This window comes from Callionymus lyra, chromosome 1, assembly GCF_982586985.1.
Source record: "Callionymus lyra chromosome 1, fCalLyr1.hap1.1, whole genome shotgun sequence".
NCBI classification, from domain to species: Eukaryota; Metazoa; Chordata; class Actinopteri; order Syngnathiformes; family Callionymidae; genus Callionymus; species Callionymus lyra.
Window position 1 is genome coordinate 28214739 of NC_141818.1, and position 6684 is coordinate 28221422.

Consider the following 6684-nt stretch of genomic DNA (forward strand, 5'->3'; position numbering starts at 1 on the left):
ACCTTTCTGGTTTGCAAAACATATGATGGCTCAAGGACCTGCACCAGATCCCTGAACCTTTCACTCTCCACAATGCTGAGGGGCTGGCAGTCCTTGACAATGAAGTTCAGCAGAGCCTCATCCAGCATATGCTTCCTGGTAGCTTGATGGTTAAAAATTAGATAAAGAAGAAAGGAATTAATTATGAAAAAAGAAACTGAGCTTCCTTATAAACACAGATTGGCGCGCAGACGTCAGTTCGACACAGTTCGCGTATCGGTCACATGACGGAACCGCTCATGATCGGTCACGTGACTTTCTAAAAGCGGTACGCGCACCAACACAGGGTTTTGCTCTATGAGCTTGACGCATGCGCCGACGCATCGGTGTTGCTGGACCCATCACTAGTGCTAGTAGCAGGAGGAAGTCCATTATGTAAAGCTAGATCATTAGTTAATGATTGACTGAGATGTTGCGGACCAACTTTAAAATCTCAGTTTTTTCCGAGTTCAGTAGAAGGAAGTTGTTGGTCATCCAGGACTTGATATCTGTAATACAGGACTGTAGTTGTGTTAGCTGATTTCTTTCATCTGGCTTCATTGACAAGTAGAGTTGGGTGTCATCAGCATAACAGTGAAAGTTTATAGAGTGTCTTCTGATCAAGTCCCCTAGTGGGAGCATATAGATTGTGAATAGGATTGGACCAAGCACAGAACCTTGTGGGACACCATAGCTGACCTTAGTATGTGTCGATGAGAAGTGGTTGACATGTACATAGTGCGTTCTATCCGACAGGTAAGATTTAAACCAGTTTAGAGCAGTTCCACGTATGCCTATATGGTTTTCTAGCCTCAGTAGAAGGATTTGGTGGTCAACAGTGTCAAATGCAGCACTGAGATCTAGAAGAACAAGAACTGAAACATGGCCCTGATCAGAGGCCATCAGCAGGTCGTTACTAACTTTTACCAGGGCGGTCTCTGTGCTGTGGTGTTCCCTAAAAGCAGACTGAAACCCCTCAAATGTATCATTGTCCTGGAGATAATCACAGAGCTGACTTATTACCAATTTCTCCAGAATTTTTGAAATGAAGACATGATTAGAGATAGGCCTATAGTTGGTGAGAACCTCTGGATCAAGAGTGGGTTTTTTAAGCAGAGGTTTAATTACTGCAACTTTAAAAAGCTGAGGAACATAGCCTGATAAAGATGAAGTTAATAATGTCAAGTATGAAAGTAAGGGAAACACTTTTTGAAGTAGTAAAACGTTCAAAACAGGAGTCCATTCCGGTCGCTCCAACACGCCGTCACTTCCTGTTCCCGGGTCTTCATGCTTCGCTTTGTGGAGAAAGATGGTCAATTGAGTGTGTCACGGGTCGTTTATTCGCCGCTTCATGTCAAACAAAATACAAGCTTTATGGTCGATCGGGCGCACTTTCTTCCGGCAACTTTACAGGTCAATAGCCCCGGGGGAAATGGTGTCAAACTGTAGAAACATCGCTATATTTAAGGCAAATTTCCGGGCCGGGAGGTCCTCCCCTATCGCCAAATGGTTCCTTCAAGCTCTCTGTGCCACGATCCCCTGTGGAGAGTACGTCCTAATTTGTCTCCTTTTCTAATCATTCAAATGTTCTTGGGTGGGGGTTTTCCGTCTCCTAGTCCCCCCCTCCCGGAGGTTTCTTTGATCCACGACCCAAGGTGTGAAAGGGCAGACAAACGGACGTTTTAAATAACCCGTGTCGTATCTCTAATTCTGTTCCAAGCTTGTCTTGAAACAGTGAAACAGTCTGAGTGGAATGTTAATTGTGAATGTGTATTCAAACGTTTAAGCTCTTAGATGAAGCGAGTAATTTATACTTTATATTTTGATTATCTTTTAGCGTTAATTTAAGTATGGCCTATACGTATAGTGTATAATAATTTTTAATCTAACAGTAGCAATGTGGGAATAGGATCGAGAAGACATGTTGTGGACTTTGAGGAGGAAACAACCCGGGACAGCTGTCGAGGACTCACAATAAAGATCAGTTATAGTGTCTGTGTCCGGTAAAGCTGCACCGGTAGTATTAGAAGAATCTAGGAGGTCTTGAATCTTTCCTCTGATATTTACAATTTCTTTCATTTAAAAAGTTCATGAAGTCACTACTACTGAGATGAGGAGGGATGGACTGATGGCAGTCTGTGTCAGCCTGGCTACAGTGCTGAATAAGAATTTGGGGTTATTCTTATTTGCTTTTATAAGTGATGAGTAATAGCTAGCTCTGGCTTTCCGAAGAGATGCCTTGTATATTTTTAACTTATCCTGCCTGTCCTGGTAGAATTCATTATGTTTTGATGAACGTCATTTCTTCTCATCGTCTAGAATCCTGTTTTAATTTACGTATTTCCTGAGTATACCAGGGAGCATGACTACTTCTGTTAAGTCTTTTGAGTTAGTGGTGCAATTAAGTCAAGTGTGTTATGCAACGACTCTGTGAAACTGCCCACAAAGTTATCAATGTCAAGGTGACTATGGGTAGAGTCTCTTGACACACTGAGGCTAGGCATTTTACTGAGCACTGAGGGAATTGTTTCCATAAACTTGTTTATGGCACTTTCAGACAGACATCTTTTGAGAGTGCTACTGCTCTGTAGACTTGGGTCATTTAAAATGAAGTCAAAGGTTATTGAACTGAATTCTGAAGAGAGACAATAAAATTTTTAATTTCAAGTCCGTACGCTAGGACAAGATCTAATGCCTGCATAAAACAGTGAGTCGGTTCATGTACATACTGAGAGAAACCAAATTACTCCAGGATAGAGTGAAACCTGTTAGCTAAGCTATCATGGACCATATCCACATGGATGTTAAAGTCACCAACAATAATCACTTTATCTGATTTAAGCCCCAGGCTGGTCAGGAACTCCGGGAACTCAGACAATAATTCAGAATAAGGTCCAGGGGGACGATAGACTCCAAAGAGAAGTGACTGACCTGATCTCAAGGTTATATTAGATATGCCAAGTATAATACTTTCAAAAGAGATGAAAAGTAGTAGTAAAGGTTGACAGACATGAATTTATGATGGCTGCGACTCCACCTTCTCGACCAGAGCGCCAAGGGGCATTAAAGTTAGTGTGGCTGGGTGGTGTCGATTCATTCAAAGATACGTAATCATCTATTTTAAAACGGTCAAAACTGGAGTACGTTCCGGGTGTCCCGCCGTCACGGCCGGGTCTTATACTTTGCTTTGTGGAGATAAATGGTCAATGCAGAGTGTCACGGGTCGTTTATTCGCCGCTTAAAGTCAAACAAAATAGAAGCTTTACGATCGATCGAAAGCGCTCTCTGCCGGCAGCTCTTCAGGTCGATAGGTCCGGGAGAGACGGTCTCGAACTGTAGAAACATCGCTATATTTAAGGCAAATTTTCCGACCCGGGGGTCGTCTCTTCCGGGGTAAATGGCTCTTTCATGGTTCTTGTGTCTTCATCACCCGCTGGGAAACTTCCTAAATTCCCTCTTGCTTGGCTGGAAGTTTCCATCCCCCCCTTTGGGTGTGGCCCGCTTCGCTCTTTGATCCACGACCCCAGGTGCGGAAAGGCAGACGAACAGACGTTTAACTAACCAGTGTCATTTTTCTAATTCTGTTCCAAGCTTGTCTTTGAAACAGTGTGTCAGTCTGAGTGAAATGTTGATTGTGAATGTGTATTCAAATGTTTAAGCTCTTAGATGAAGCTAGTAATTTATAGTTTATATTTTGATTATCTTTTAGCATTAATTTAAGTATGGCGTATAGGTATAGTGTATAATATTTTTTAATCTAACAATAGACAGCCAGGTTTCAGTTAAGCAGAATAAGTCAATGGTTTTATCTGAGTTCATTAATTAGTGCAGCTTTTGAGGACAGGGATCGGATATTCAACAATCCACACTTAATTCTCCTGTCCTCTACAATTGTAGTGGAAGTATTTATTTGAATTAGATTTTATTTAACAACTCTTCTACTACAAATATCTTTTCTTGGTTTTATTAAGCGGGGCAGATTCATCCTCTCTATGTGGTTAAAGGCAGGTGACTGTTGTAGGAGAAAGGCAGAAGAGTGTTGAGACTGCAGTCCTGCCTCCTCCTGATATTGTGCTCTGAGTTGTCACGTTAGACTAAAGCTGTCAACACTGCTAGACAAGAGAGATGCCCCTTCCAACGTGGGATGGATGCAGTCTCTCCTAATCAGACTAGGTTTTCAGAAAGTTTTCCAGTTGTTAACAAAGCCAACACCATTTGCGGGGCACCAATCCGACAACCAGCGATTAAATGATGAATAGCGACTAAACATATCATCATTGGCCATATTGGGAAGGGGTCCAGAGAACGCAAGGTAGTTATTTTAGCCCCAGGAGTTAAGACTTTGTCAGCGAGTTGCCAAGTCGAAATTTGGTCCTGGGGCTCTGTTGCCACCACAGATATTCTTATCGGCCCAAGCCGATCGAATGGGACGATTTTGTTGGGTTTTGTTTTTAACCGGAATTTTTTTTTGTTAAAGCCATTCTGAAATAAAACAGAAATTTAGAGTCGATAATGCTTCAATATGTGTATTAATAATGGCATATATACTGTATATATATAATATATCTATCAAGCTTTAAAATTATATAAATTACTTCCTTACTAACTTACTTTCGTCTTACAGCTGCGCCAGAAAAGTGTTCACTGAAGGTTAATCAGCTTCTTATAATGTCGCCGTGACTGGTGAAAGCAATTAACCTTTTATATATTAGGTGGTTACAAGGTGAGTCTGGCACTAAAATGGCCACTGTATGGCCAGTGTAACTCAGGTTAAACACCAGAAAACATTATTGTACGAATTTAAAATTAAAGTTTCCGATGACATTTGAAGGCATCGCTTCATAGCGGGAAATATGCAAATGACTCCTTCTCACGCTGTCCACTTTGCTCCTGCACCTGTTCAAGACGTGTTTTTTTTTCCTATTTCTAAATCAGCTGCGTCGCCAGACAGATTTCACTGGGGCACATGCTATTGATCTGCTGTGCCTCAGTAAAAAAAAAAGTTTTTTTTAAATTTTTTATTCATTTATATGTCAGGGACGAAGCCAACATAATTACAATACAAGTTTGCAGTTGATGCGATGCATACAGAATTTATAGCTTGTGATAATTTTCAATTCCTGTCCCTTGTTGGGCCTTTTTAAAATATGTAAAAATACACATTCTGCCACTTGATCAAGCTCATTGTTCTTTAGGTTCAGGACTTGTGAAAGTGTAGCCACATGTTTACGGAGTTGTGTTGATCTAAGGTTCTCCTGGTGTTTTACTCAACATACATTTGCAAAAATATGTAATGCATCTTGTCCACGATAATGGCTTATGACCTTTGGTCTTGCAAAGAGAAATGTGTTTGTCGTGTCTTTTGCTGACCAACAGAGAAAGCGTCACCCAGGTTAGGCGTTAGGAGAACTGCCACCTTTCGACCTTTTTCCCCCTTCATCTCCACCCTGGAAAAGAAGTCGCAAAGCCTCTGCTCAGTCCTTGTCAACCCCTACGCAACATCTTCATGCAGCTGAGAAGTGTCTCGGTTCTCAAATCTTTGCAGAAGCATCTTGGACATTTCTCCTGAGCGTCTTCGGTTAAACACAATGATCTGTGAAAGTGTGACCTGAGCCAGAACACAGGCTTGGCCTCTTCTTGAAGTTTTGAGATGGCCATAGACTGTCGAACGACTTCGGCTCACTCAATGTGGTCAAAGCCCCGTGGGAGCTTCTTAAATATTTCTGCTGATTTCATGCGCTCTTCATTTTCTGCCATGAGGGCACGACAATGAACAATGTCCAAAATTTTATGAAGAGTGTGTCCCAGTTTTAATGCCAGGCTCGGTGTTAAAGAATTTTTGGTTTCATCAAAACCCCACACTTTCTTCACTGCCTGCACGACCTTCTGGAAGTGAGATGGTTTGATGGCCTCTTCCATGTTTTGAATGGAGAAGTCTTTTTGCAGGCACAGCAGCAAACGACCCACTTCCCTAAGTCTTTGACGCATGTACTCGTTCTTGGTTGGGTCTTGGCCGTGTCTGTTGAATAATGACTGGGAAAACTGAATAATACAAATGTCATTACGAGCAGCTGAGGCCACCTTGTCCTCCTTCATCGCACTCAACAGCTTCCATACTCCAGTTGACACCTGGTGAGTGGACGCAGCATCTAGTGACACTGCACCGAGGTTCAGATTTCCTGGTTTTCTTTTCACCTTCAGTTGTCTTGTACCTGTTTCAAGAACCTCAGTGTTGTGTCTGAAAGTGTAGCCACATGTTTACGGAGTTGTGTTGATCTAAGGTTCTCCTGGTGTTTTACTCAACATACATTTGCAAAAATATGTAATGCATCTTGTCCACGATAATGGCTTATGACCTTTGGTCTTGCAAAGAGAAATGTGTTTGTCGTGTCTTTTGCTGACCAACAGAGAAAGCGTCACCCAGGTTAGGCGTTAGGAGAACTGCCACCTTTCGACCTTTTTCCCCCTTCATCTCCACCCTGGAAAAGAAGTCGCAAAGCCTCTGCTCAGTCCTTGTCAACCCCTACGCAACATCTTCATGCAGCTGAGAAGTGTCTCGGTTCTCAAATCTTTGCAGAAGCATCTTGGACATTTCTCCTGAGCGTCTTCGGTTAAACACAATGATCTGTGAAAGTGTGACCTGAGCCAGAACACAGGCTTGGCCTC